Raw genomic sequence first — 15,179 nt, 5'->3', positions numbered from 1 at the left:
ACATCCCTTCATGATAAAAGTCCTGGAAAGAATAGGAATTCAAGGCCCATACCTAAACGTAGTAAAAGGCATATACAGCAAACCAGTTGCTAACATTAAACTAAATGGAGAGAAACTTGAAGCAATCCCACTAAAATCAGGGAATAGACAAGTCTGCCACTCTCTCCCTATTTATTCAATATAGTTCTTGAAGTTCTAGCCAGAGCAATCAGACAACAAAAGGCAATCAAGTGGATACAGATTGGTAAAGAAGAAGTCAAAATATCATGATTTGCAGATGATATGATAGTATACTTAAGTGATCCCAAAAGTTCCACTAGAGAACTACTAAAGCTGATAAACTACTTCAGCAAAGTGGCTGGGTATAAAATTAATTCAAATAAATCAGTAGCCTTCCTCTACACAAAAGAGAAACAAGCCCAGATAGAAATTAAGGAAATGACACCCTTCATAATAGACCTAAACAACATAAAGTACCTCAGTGTGACTTTAACCAAGCAAGTAAACGATCAGTACAATAAGAACTTCAAGACTCTGAAGAAAGAAATTGAAAAAGACATCAGAAGATGGAAAGGTCTCCCATGCTCATGGACTGGCAGGATTAATATAGTAAAAATGGCAATTTTACCTAAAGCAATCTACAGATTCAATGCAATCCCCCTCAAGATGCCAATCCAATTCTTCAAAGAGCTAGACAGAACAATTTGCAAATACATCTGGAATAACAAAAAACACAGGATAGCTAAAACTATCCTCAACAATAAAAGGACTTCAGGGGGAAACACTATCCCTGAACTCAGGCAGTATTACAGAGGAATAGTGATAAAAACTGCATGGTATTGGTACAGAGACAGACAGATAGACCAATGGAACAGAATTGAAGATACAGAAATGAACCCACACACCTCTGGGCACTTTAATTTTGACAAAGGATCCAAAACCATCCAATGAAAAAAAGATAGCATTTTCAGCAAATGGTGCTGGTTCAACTGGAGGTCAACATGTAGACAAGTGCAGATCGATCCATGCTCATCACCCTGTACAAAGCTTAAGTCCAAGTGGATCCAGGACCTCCACATCAAACCAGATACACTCACACTAACAGAAGAAAAACTAGGGCAGCATCTCGAACTCGTGGGCACTGGGAAAAATTTCCTGAACAAAACACCAATGGCTTATGCTCTAAGATCAAGAATCGACAAATGGGATCTCATAAAACTGCAAAGCTTCTGTAAGGAGAAGGACACTGTGGTTAGACAAAACGGCATCCAACAGATTGGGAAAAGATCTTTACCAATCCTCCAACAGACACAGGGCTTATATCCAAAATATACAAAGAACTCAAGAAGTTAGACCGCAGGTAGACAAATAACCCTATTAAAAAATGGGGTTCAGAGCTAAACAAAGAATTCACAGCTGAGCAATGCCTAAAAAAATGTTCAACATCTTTAGTCATAAGGGAAATTCAAATCAAACAACCATGAGATTTCACCTCACACCAGTGACAATGGCTAAGATCAAAAACTCAGGTGACAACAAATGCTGGCGAGGATGTGGAGAAAGAGGAACACTTCTCCATTCTTGGTGGAATTGCAACCATTCTGGAAATCAGTCTGGAAGTTACTCAGAAAATTGAACATTGAACTACCTGAGGATCCAGCTATACCTCTCTTGGGCATATACCCAAAAGATGCCCCAACATATAAAAAAGACACGTGCTCCACTATATTTATAGCAGCCTTATTTCTAATAGCCAGAAGCTGGAAAGAACACAGATGCCCTTCAACAGAGGAATGGATACAGAAAATGTGGTACATCTACACAAAAGAATATTACTCACCTATCAAAAACAATGCCTTTATGAAATTCATAGGCAAATGGTTGGAACTGGAAAATATCATCCTTAGTGAGGTAACCCAATCACAGAAAAACACAAATGGTATGTACTCATTGATAAGTGGCTATTAGCCCAAATGCTTGAATTACCCTAGATACATAGAACACATGAATCTCAAGACGGATGACCAAAATGCGGATGCTTCACTCCTTCTTTAAAAGGGAAACAAGAATACCCTTGGCAGGGAATAGAGTGGCAAAGATTAAAACATACACAGAAGGAACACCCATTCAGAGCTTGCCCCACATGTGGCCCATACATATACAGCCACCCAATTAAACAAGATGGATGAAGCAAAGAAATGCAGGCCAATAGGAGCCGGATGTAGATCTCTCCTGAGAGACACAGCCAGAATACAGCAAATGCAGAGGCAAATGCCAGCAGCAAACCACTGAACTGAGAATAGGACCCCAGTTGAAGGAATCAGAGAAAGAACTGGAAGAGCTTGAAGGGGCTTGAGACCCCATATGAACAACAATGCCACGCAACCTGAGCTTCCAGGGACTAATCTACTACCTAAAGACTATACATGGACTGACCCTGGAGTCTGATCTCATAGGTAGCAATGAATATCCTAGTAAGATCACCAGTGGAAGGGGAAGTCCTTGGTCCTGCTAAGACTGAACCCCCAGTGAAAGTGATTGTTGGGTGGAGGGTGGCATTGGGGGGAGGATGGGGAGGGGAACACCCATAAAGAAGGGGAGGGGAAGGGATTAGGGGGATGTTTGCCCAGAAACTGGGAAAGGGAATAGCATTCGAAATGTAAATAAGAAATACTCAAGTTAATAAAAATAAAATAAAAATTGAGGAAAATACTAAGATAATGGGGTTATTTAAAAAGGGAAAATATGAGAACAGATATAGGCCCTAACATGTTTACAAGATAAATTAAAATGGATTATTTAAAAGATTATAAATAAATTGAAGAGGATAAAATAAGGTTAAAGTCTACTGCACCACCATATGATGAAAATCAGCAAAGTCAATAAAAGATTGAAGAATACCAACATTAAACCTTCATGTTTCTACACAACAAATGACAAAGGCAGTAGCTTCCCTTAGGAATTATTATCATTATTATTACTATTACTATTATTATTATTATTATTATTAATCTTTAATCATTTTTTATTATCCAGTCATTATCCCTATCCTGTTCTGTTCTCTGACAGTTTTTCATCCCATTCCTACTCCTCTGTCTCCAAGAGGATATCCTTATATCCCACATTCTTCCAGCCCTCACCATTTCTTATGAACCCAAGACTCTCAAAGTTTAGGTGCATCTTATCTCATTGAGGCCAAAACAGGCAGTCCTCTGCTGTGCATGTGTCAGGTGCCTCAGATAGACCAGTATATTCTGCCTGGTGCTGATTTTGTGACTGAGAGAGAAATCACAGGGGTCATGATTAGTTGAGACTACTGGTCTTTCTATGGGCTCACCCTATTCCCTTAGCTTCTTCCAGCATTTCCCTAAGTCAACAACAGGGATCTTGTGCTTTCACCATTGGTTGGGTGAAAGGATCTGTTTCTATCTCAGTCAGATGTTTGTTGGGCCTTTCTCAAGGCAGTCATGTTAGGTTACTGGCTATAAGTACATCATAGCATCAGTAATGTGTCAGAGCTTGGAATTTCCCCTTTAGATGGATCCCAAGTTGGACTGGTTTTCCTTTCCTTCAATCTCTTCTCTCATTTTATCCCAGCAGTTCCTTGAGACAGGAAGAAGTCTGGGTCAGAATTTTTAACTGAAGAATGGCAACCCCATCTCTCCACTTGATGTCTTTCTACTTGAGGTGAATTCTACAAGATCCCTCTCCCCACTGTAGGCTTCTTCATCTAAGGTCCCTACCTTTGAGTATTGAGATTCTTTCACCTCCTGGGTCTCTGGTGTATTCTAGAGGGTTTCCCCACCACCCACCTTCCAAGTATGTATAATTCTATTAATTCTTCTGCCTCTCAGCGCTTCATTCCTGGTTCCCCACAACACAATTTCTGGTCCCTGTTTCTGACCTCTGGCTCTATTTCTCCCTCCCTAGTGGGATTGAATTCTTATCTGGGCTGTATAACTTGTTAAACATTTTTAGTATTGTGAATTTTATCCTGGGTATTTTATGCTTTTTGGCTAATATCCATTTATTTGTGGGTATATAATATGCATGTAAACTTACCAAAATTCTAAGAATGCCACTTTAACAAAAAAAATTTTAACAGATTTAAGAAAAGTCAAAATTTCAAATATTTAAGTTGTGACAACATTATTTTAAGAAGAGATAATAGTGAAGACATTCCTAGCAACATTTTTTTTCTAGATTAAATCCTAAAGAAGGCCCAGCCTTGTGGATTATAAAGAAAGTGTGGCCACTGCTGATACTGGACTAATGAATGTAGATCAACATTAGACAAACAAGGTAACCCCATTTGATGTAATGCCCCCAAAATCACCAATATGAATTCAAGTGGTCCATCTCAGGTTCACAGCAAAGAAGCTCCTAGGCAGAACAATTTAATAACATTTCTCTCTATATAGACATTAATAACCCAGATATCAAAACCAGAGCAACAACAATAGACAAAACAGAGACTTAAGAGAGATCAGTGGCTTAATGGATACATGTGCAGATAAAAGAGAAAAAATGCTGAATATACATAATGAGATAAAAATCTCCCATAGACAAATTGAAAATATGTGACTTTTGGGGAGAGAACCTGATCTTGTTTCCACAGGGGTCGGGGACAAACAACAATAACAACAGCAAAACAACTATAGACTCCATTAAAATCAATAAAAATAAGTTTTGATAGGGAAAGAACCCCTGAAGATCTTGGCTACCTACAGAAAGGAAGGAAGCACAAGACCAAACAGGACAGGTTCCTCTATATGGGAAGAGCTCTGAGACTGTCTGAGACAGAAAAATAAAGTCTTCTGGGAGGACTTCAACTATACATAGTCAAGGGATTTTGTGATTACCAATTCCTCAAAATTCATCAAACCATTCTTTGATATGGCATGAATGAAAACTTACAACTTGTTTATATGACCAAATGAACTCATAAAGAAAGACTGTTGTCTTTCAACAGCTCAAACAAAAACTAGATATTCATCTTAAACCGGTCTGTATAATTTGTACATTCCATGCATTATATTAATGCAGAAATGTGTGTTACATTTGAACATTTTATATTCACAGGAAAAAACAAAAAACAAAACAAACAAAAACAACAGCAGCAGCAGCAACAACAACAACAACAACAACCAAACTAGAAGACTGAATTTACCCCTGAGGATGTAGAGACTTGCTGTTCCAGATCCTTACCCCATCCTATCTCAACTGATTGATACTGTTTCCTCTAAAGACATACTTCCTAAACAACTTCAAAGCAGCAAACACTCTAGATTCAGTGTTTCAGACTGTTGCAATTGTTACTTCATTTAAGCCTGAACTTTCTCAGCATACAGAGACTGGAAAACGAATGCTACAGTTTGCATTCTTATCTATATATTTATTTATTTTCATCCCAAATGCTGACTCATCCTAGGCCCCTACATACCATGTCAACCTTCTATTCTCCATTCCATTCTTCTCTGAGTTGGTGGAATCCCAACCCCACCCCTAGTTATTCCCCAACCATCAAGTCTCTGCAGGGTTAGGTACAACATCTCACACTGCGGCCAGACTAGGCACTAGGCAGCCCTATGTGCCAGGGGCGTTGGTCCAGCATGTGTATGTTCTTTGGTTGGTGGCTCCATCTCTCAGAGCTCCCAAAGGTGTAGGTAATTTTTTTCTGTTTTTTTTTCTTTCTTTTTTTTTTTTTTTTTTTTTTTTTTGTGGAGTTCCTATCCCCTTTGGGGCCTTGAATATTTTCCTCCAACTTTTCCATAAGAGTCTCTGGCCTCTGCCTAATGTTTGGCTGCAGGCTGCAGATATCTGCATCTGTTTCGGTCAGCTGCTAGGAACAGACTCTCAGAAGACGGTTTGCTTACTTTCTTAAGACTAACCACTATTCTATTTATTTGGGAGCCCCAGAAAAGAAGTGTACGTAAAAATCAGCAGAAAACAATTTTCAGACAGTGATTCTGATACCTTAAGGAGGGATGGATGGATGGTGTTGGTCATTTTCTGAGTTATGTTGCCATTTTAGAGGATGATTACCAATACTCATGGTTTTGAACAAGGAGAAAACGAAATGTAGAGGTTATATTCAGAGATTTCTTTTCTCTTTCCTTTTCTCTATCTTTATTTATTTCTTAAGTAGAGAAAAGGGGTGGAAAAGAAATAGTAGAAATTATAACAAACTAGGAAATTGCTATTTATAACTCTATGAAGAACTGAGTTTTAATTTTCATGGAGATTGCATTGCAACTGTAGATTGTTCTCATCAAGACGGCCATTTTTACTATATTATTCCTGCCACTCCATGAGCATGGGGGTTCTTTCTATCTTTGGAGATCTTCAATTTCTTTCTTCAGAGTCTTGTAGTTCTTGTCATACAGATCTTTAACTAGCTTGGTTAGAGTCACACCAAGGTATTTTATATTATTTGTGACTTTTATGAAAGATGCCCTTTCCCTAATTTCTTTCTCAGTCCATTTATTCTTTGAGTAGAAGAAGGCTATGGATATCTTTTTTTTAGTTCAGTCCCTTTGCTGAAGTTGTTTATTACCTGTAGGAGAAATTTTTGGGGTAATTTAGTATACTACAATATCAACTGCAAATAGTGATATTTTTTACTTCTTCCTTTCAAAATTGTATCAATTTGACCTACTTTTCTTGTCAAATTGCTCTGGTTAGGACTTCAAGTACTATATTGAATAAGTAGGGAGAGAGTGGGAAGCATTGTCTACTCCCTAATGTCATTGAGATTGCTTCAAGTTTCTCTTAATTTAGTTTGATGTTGGCTACTGTGTTGCTGTATATTGTGTTTACTATGTTTATGTAAGGACCTTGAATTCCTGATCTTTCTAAAACTTTCACCATGAAGGGGTGTTGAATTGTGTCAAAGGCTTTCTAGCATTTAATGAGATGATCATGTTATTTCCCCCTCTGAGTTTGTTTATACAGTGGATTATATTGATGGACTTGCATATATTTAACCATCCATACATCCCTGTGATGAAGACCACTTTATAAAGGTGGATGAATATTTTGATGTGTTCCTGGATTCATGATATTTTTTAGTATTTTTGGATTGATATTCATAAGGGAAATTGGTCTGAAGTTTCTTTCATGTTGGATCTTTGTGTTGTTTTAGCAATTATGGCTTCTTAAAACAAATTATATAGTGTTCTTTCTGTTTCAATTGTGTGGAATAGTTTGAAGAGTGTTAGGTCTTCCTTGAGGTCTGACAGAATTTGCCACTAAACCTATGTGGTCCTGGGCATTTTTTTCTGGTTGCGAGACTTTTGATGACTGCTTCTATTTCTTTATGGGTTATGGGACTGTTTAGATAGTTTAATCTGATCATTATTTAACTTTGGTACATGATATGTCTAGAAAATTATCCATTTCGTCCAGATTTTCCAGTTTTACTGAGTATAAGTTTTTGTAGTAGGATGTGAGGATTTATTTTTAATTTTCTCAGATTCAATTGTTATTTCAGCATTTCCATTTCTGATTTTGGATATTTGGACACAGTCTCTGTGCTCTCTGGTTAGTCTGGCTAAAGGTTTATTCATCTTTTTGATTTTCTAAAAGAACCAGCTCCTTGTTTTGTTGGTTCTCTGTATAGTTCTTTTTCTTTCTACTTGGTTGATTGCAGCTCTGAGTTTGATTATTTCCTGCCATCTGCTCCTCTTGGGTGTATTTGCTTCTTTTTGTGTTAGAGCTTTCAGGTGTACTGTCAGGCAGCTAGTGTACTCTCTCTCCAGTTTCTTTTGGAGACACTCAGAGGTATAAGTTTTACTCTTAGCATTGGTTTCATTGTGTTCCATAAGTTTTGGTATGTTGTGCCTTCACTTTTATTAAATTATAGAAAGTCTTTAATATTTTTTCTTGATCAAGTTTGAAATTTGCAAATTCATTTGGAAGAATAGAAATCCCAGGATAGCAAAAACTATTCTCAACAATAAAAGTCCTTTTGGAGGAATCACCTTCCCAAACCTCAAGCTATATTATGGATTTATAATGATAAAAATTGTATGGCATTGGTAAGTAGACTGGCAGGTAGATCAATGGATTAGTCGAAGAGTCAGAAATGAACCAACACATCTATGTTCACTTGATCTTTGACAAATGTGATGAAACCATTCAGTGAAAAGAACAAAGTATTTTCAACAAATGGTGCTGCTTCAACTGGTTGTCATGTAGAAGAATTTAAGTCAAACCATTCTTATCACATTGTACCAAGCTCAAGTCCAAGTGAATAAAGCACATTTGCATAAAAGCAGATATACTGAAATTAATAAAAGAGAATGTGGGGATGAACCTCAAATATATGGGCACAGGGGAAAATGTCATGAACAGACTGGCTTATACTCTAAGATCAAAAATAGGCCAATTGGATGTTGAAAATTTCAAAGCATCTGTAGGGCAAAAGGCACTCTTAATAGGACAAAATGGTAAACAATGGATTGGGTAAAGATCTTTAGCTATCCTATATCTGACAGAGAACTAACTAATATATACAAAGAACTTAAGAAGTTAGACTACAGACAAAAAATAATCCTATGAAAATGGGGTATAGTGCTAAACAAAGAATTCTCAACTGAACAATATTTAACAGCCACTAAACACCTAAAGAAATGTTCAACATCCTTACTCATCAGGGAAATGCAAATCATAATAACCCTGAGATTCTACCTCACACTAGTCAGAATAGCTAAGATCAAAAATTCATATAACACAAATGCTGGTGAGGATATGGAGAAAGAGGAATACACCTACACTGTTGGTGGGATTGAAAGCTGTTACAACCACTCTGGAAATCAGTCTGGAGGTTCCTCAGAAAATTAGACGTAATACTACCTGAGGACCCAGCCATCACTCCTGGGCACAGACTAAAAATGATGCTCTAGCATATAAAGAGGAAACCTGCTCCATTATGTTCATAGCAGCCTTAATAATAATAGCCAGAAGCTGGAAAGAACCCAGATATCCTTCAACAGAGTAATGGATACAGAAAATGTAGTACATTTATATAGTGAAGTACTACTCAGCTCTCAAAAAACAATGACTTAATGAAAATATCATCCTGAGTGAGCAAACCAAATCACAAATAAACACACAGAATACCCACTCACTTATAAGTGGATATTAGCCCAAATGATTGGAGTATCCAAGATACAATTCACAGACCATAGGAAACTCAAGAAAATGGAAAACCAAAGTATACATGCTTCAGCCCTTCTAAGAAGGGGGAACAAAATACTCAAGGACACAAAATGTGTAGCCAAGACTGAAGGAAAGGTCATGCAGAGACAGTCTCATTTGGGGATCCATCCTATTTACAGTCACCAAACCCAGCCACTATGTGGATGCCAAGAACTACATCCTGAGAGGAGTGCAGTATAGCTGTCTCCTTGAAAGGCTCTGCCAGGACCTGACAAATATAGAAACTGATGCTTGAAGCCAACTCTTGGACTGAGAAAGGCGTTCCCAATGGAGGAGTTAAAGTGTGGATTGAAGGAGCTGCAAGGGTTTGCATCCGCATATGGAGGACAAAAGTATCTACCAACCAACCTCTCAGAGCTTAGTTTAGTCCCAAAGATGAAATCACCAATCAAAGAGTCCACATGGAGAGACTCATGGCTCCAGTTGTGTATGTACCAGAGAATGGTCTCATTAGGCATCTATAGGAAAAGAGGCCCTTGATCTTGTGAAGTCTTGATGTCCCAGTGTAGGGGAATGCTGTGGGGATGTTGAGAGGGAATGGGTGGGTGGTGGAATACCCTCATGGAAGCAGGGGGAAGGGTGTTTGTGATAAGCAGTTTACAGAGGGGAAATACTGAATGTGTATAACATTTGAAATAGAAATAAAGAAAATACCCAATAAAAGAAAGAAAATAAAAAAAAATAAGAAAAAATAAACTTGTGTCCATCTAAAAAATGCGACAAATAAGGGTAGATTATTGAATCAAATCTTGAACCAAAATTAATATTTTATAGATATATTCCTACATTGATACAGAATTTTGTATTTTGCTATAAAATAGTTTCTTTTTGATACATTGTTATGCTATTTTGATACATATATGTACACATAATGTGGTATTTGAGGTATTAAACTTACATAATTTTTAAAGAAGCAATATAAAGTTCTATTTCTTTTGCAAACTATTATGAATTATTAGGAATGGTTAACAAATACAAGTTAATAGTAAAAGCTATGGCCATATTAAATACTGGTCTAGTTAATTACAATAAAATATTTTAACAATTACTCAGCTAGTAAATAGTGAAGAACAAGCAATGTTTGACACATAAGATACACTATGGATCAATCATTGTTCTTCAAAAACCTCAGAGATCCACAGAATATGGCATTTAATGATGATATATTAATCAAAGGAGTTTTTGACACTCAGGCATTTTCCTGGCATTGCCCCCAATCCACATCAAAGAAGACAATGGACACCAAAGAATCTCTATTGGAGATGGTTTCAAATGGCAAGCTACCACAAAAAGCAAGGCAAAATACCTTGACTTCTTAATGCAGAGAAAATACTATCCAAAATGGGCACTCATAATGCAAAAGAATTGACTGCTAGACTCTGCCAAGACAGGGTAAGCAACTCCTTCATTATTCCTGATTCAAATAAGATCGTCAGATATTCTCAGCTAGAAGGTTGAATATAGATGCTCCAACATTATAAAGAATCTTGAAGACTGTCCAAGCAAGCAACCATTTTGTTAATTTTTAGTCTTGAAAGCTATGTATCTGAACTTCCTATATACTCTGGTAATATTTATTCCTTCTCAGGACTCTGATGGGTCTGAAGTTTAGATAGTCATAGACTTACTGAATGCTTAAATTGATAAGTTTTCAGAAGATGTTTTTAAGATGGTAATTTAGATTTAGATACAGAACTCTGAACTCACCAAGGTAGGATAGGCGATAGAATACTATAATTTGCCAAATATAAATGGAATGTATATTTGAATTGTAAATCTTACCAAATAGTTTTCATAATTATTATTATTGTATCACACTCATATTTGAAAGAAAAGGGGTCTTTCATTGAATTAAAAAAGAGGAATGGTATAGAAAATATCTTATATTCGTTTGGGTGTGGCACCTGTCAAAAATAAATCTAATTGCTTATGGCTTAGGCAGGAAATATGGGGCAAAGCATCCAGAAGTATAAGGGACAGAGAGAGATAGAGGGTGAGGCAGGGGGAAAAGGAGAAGAAGAGAGAAAGAGAGAGGGAGAGGGAGAGAGAGAGCAGGAGAGAGAGAGTGATGGGAAGAGGGAGACTGGGAAAGGGAGATGGAGGGGGAGACAGAGGCATGGAGACAGAGACAGGTATGGAGAGAGAGAGAATTCTGGGATAGAGCCTGGCATGTGAAGATCAGCTCATGAAGATATGACAAGATGGACATATAGTTCCTAAATACAGATAACCAGCCATGTGGCATAAAGAAGGTATGAATAATTGGATTATCTAAAAAATACCTTGCAATTTTCAATCAATATTAATCTATAATAGAGTTTGAGATCAGGAAAGGGGATTCCTCTAGTTTTGTGGGGTTTTTTTTTGAATTTTTATTTTTTTACTTTTAAGGATTGTGATAGCTATCCTGAGATTTTTGTTTTCTCATATAAAGTTGAGAACTGCTTTTTAATATTCTGTAAAAGGAGAGGGGCAGACACACCTGGGAAGCCAGAAGAGACTATATTCTGCCCACATTTGTGAATCCAGTGGAAAACACCTAACACCATCTAGGACCCCGATGCATGGGGGCTCCCAGAAAAGGCTGCGCAGGCCCTCCTGGTTGCCAACCTCACTGAGAGCTCAAAAGCAACCACCCACGAGCAAACTTGAGCCACAGGACCACAGGTAAGACCAACATTTCTGCTCCAAGAGACCTGTCTGGTGGATTCAGGACACAGGTCCACAGGAGCAGCTGAAGACCTGTAGACAGGAAAGACTACATGCCAGAAAGCAGAACACTCTGTTCCCATAACTGGCTGAAAGAAAACAGGAAAATGGGTCTGCAGCACTCCTGACACACAGGCCTATAGGATATTCTAGCCATTGTCAGAAATAGCAGAACAAGGTAACACCAGAGACAACCTGATGGCGAGAGGCAAGCGTAGGAACCAAGCAACAGAAACCAATACTACATGGCATCATCGGAGCCCAATTCTCCCACCAAAGCAAACACTGAATATACAAATACAACAGAGAGCAAGATCTAGATTTAAAATAATATTTTATCATGATGCTGGAGGACTTCAAGAAAGACATGAAGTACTCCCTTAGAGAAATGCAGGAAAACATAAAAAACAAGTAGAAGCCTATAGAGAGGAATCAGAAAAATCCCTGAAACAATTCCAGGAAAACACAATCAAACAGTTGAAGGAATTAAAAATGGAAATAGAAGCAATGAAGAAAGAACACATGAAAACAGCCCTGGATATAGATAATCAAAGGAAGAGACAAGGATCCATAGATACAAGCATCAACAATAGAATACAAGAGATAGAAGAGAGAATCTCAGTAGCAGAAGATTCCATAGAAATCATCAACACAACTGTCAAAGATAATGTAAAACGGAAAAAGCTACTGGTCCAAAATATAAAAGAAATCCAGGACTCAATGAGAAGATGAAACTTAAGGATAATAGGTGTAGAAGAGAGTGAAGACTCCCAGCTCAAAAGACCAGTAAATATCCTCAACAAAATCGTAGAAGAAAACTACCCTAACCTAAAGAAAGAGATGCCCATAAACATGCAAGAAACCTACAGAACTCCAAATATATTGTACCAGAAAAGAAACTCTTCCCATCACATAACAGTCCAAACACCAAATTCTCAAAATAAAGAAAGAATATTAAAAGCAGTAAGGGAAAAAGGTCAAGTAACATATAAAGGCAGACCTATCAGAATCACACCAGACTTCTCGCCAGAGACTATGAAAGCCTAAAGATCCTGGACAGATGTTATACAGACCCTAAAAGAACAAAAATGCCAGCCCAGGTTACTGTATGCTGCAAAACTTTCAATTAACATAGATGGAGAAACCAAGATATTCCATGACAAAACCAAATTTACACAATATCTTTCGACAAGTCCAGCTCTACAAAGGAAAATAATGGTAAAGTACAACATAAGGAGGCAAGTTACACCCTAGAAAAAATTAAACATCATGGCAACAAAACAAAGAGAAGAAAAGCACACAAACATAACCTCACATCCAAATATGAATATATCATGAAGCAATAACCACTATTCCTTAATATCTCTAAACATCAATGGCCTCAACTCCCCAACAAAAAGACACAGATTAGCAAACTGGATACACAATGAGGACCCTGCATTCTGCTGCCTACAGGAAACACACCTCAGAGACAAAGACAAACACTACCTCAGAGTGAAAGGCAAGAAAACAACTTTCAAAGCAAATGGTCTGAAGAAGCAAGCTGGACTAGGCATTCTAATATCGAATAAAATCGATTTTCAAGTAAAAGTCATCAAAAAAGTTAAGGAAGGATACTTCATATTCATCAAGGGAAAAAACCAAGATGAACTCTCAATCCTAAATATCTATGCTCCAAATATAAGAGCACTTACATACATAAAAGAAACCTTACTAAAGCTCAAGACACCTTGCACCTCACACAAAAATAGTAGGAGATTTCAACACCCCATTCTCATCAATGAACAGGTCATGGAAACAGAAATTAAACAGAGACATAGACAGACTAAGAGAAGTCATGGACAAAAAGGAACTTAACAGATTTATAGAACATTCCATCCTAAAGCAAAAGGATATACATTCTTCTAAGCTCCTCATGGTACTTTCTCCAAAATTGACCATATAATTGGTCAAAAAACGGGCCTCAACAGATACAGAAAGATAGAAATAATCCCATGTGTGCTATCAGACCACCGCGGCCTAAAGCTGGTCTTCAATCACAATCAGGGAAGAACACCCACGTATACGTGGAAGTTGAACAATGCTCTACTCATCAATAACCTGGTAAAGGAAGAAATAAAGAATGAAATTAAAGACTTCTTGGAATTTAATGAAAATGGAGGTACAACATACCCAAACTTATGGGACACAATGAAAGCTGTGCTAAGAGCAAAACTCATAGGTCTGAGTGCCTGGAGAAAGAAACAGGAGAGAGCATATGTCAGCAGCTTGACAGCACACCTAAAAGCTCTAGAACAAAAAGAAGCAAATACACCCAGGAGGAGTAGAAGGCAGGAAATAATCAAAGTCAGTGCTGAAATCAACCAAGTAGAAACAAAAAGAACCATACAAAGAATCAACAGAACCAAAATTGGTTCTTTGAGAAAAATCAACAAGATAGATAAACCCTTAGCCAGACTAAGGAGAGGACACAGAGAATGTGTCTGAATTACCAAAACCAGAATTGAAAAGGGAGACATAACTGAAGAATCAGAGGAAATGCAAAAAATCATCTGCTCATACTACAAAAGCCTATTTTAAACAGAACTTGAAAATCTGCAGGAAATGGAAAATTTCCCAGGCAGACAAAGTTTTAACCAAAGTTAAATCAGGAACAGGTAAACCACTTAAAAAACCCCATTACTCCGTACAAAATAGAAGCAGTCATTAAAGGTCTCCCAACCAAAAAGAGCCCATGTACAGAGGGGTTTAGTGAAGAATTCTATCAGACCTTCATAGAGACTTCATACCCTTTCTATCCAAACTATTCCACTAAATTGAAACAGATGGAGCACTACAGAATTCCTTCTATGAAGTCACAATTACTCTTATACCTAAACCACACAAAGACACAACAAAGAAAGAGAACTTCAGATAAATTTCCCTCATGAATATCAGCGCAAAAATATTCAATAGAATTCTGGCAAACCGAATCCAAGAGGACATCAAAACAATCATCCATCATGATCAAGAAAGCTTCACCCCAAGTATGCAGGGATGGTTTAAGATAAGGAAATCCATCAACATGATCCATTATATAAACAAACTGAAAGAACAAAATCACACAATCATTTCATTAGATGCGGATAAATCATTTGACAAAATTCAACACCTTTTCAGGATAAAAGTCCTGGAAAGAATAAGAATTCAAGGCTCATACCTAAACATAGTAAAAGCCATATAGAGCAAATGAGTCGTGAACATTAAAC

This window comes from Rattus norvegicus, chromosome 13 (genome assembly GCF_021556685.1).
Source record: "Rattus norvegicus strain SHRSP/BbbUtx chromosome 13, alternate assembly SHRSP_T2T, whole genome shotgun sequence".
Classification (NCBI taxonomy): domain Eukaryota; kingdom Metazoa; phylum Chordata; class Mammalia; order Rodentia; family Muridae; genus Rattus; species Rattus norvegicus.
The sequence above is the reverse complement of the archived record's forward strand: the minus strand, read 5'-3'. Positions refer to the sequence as shown.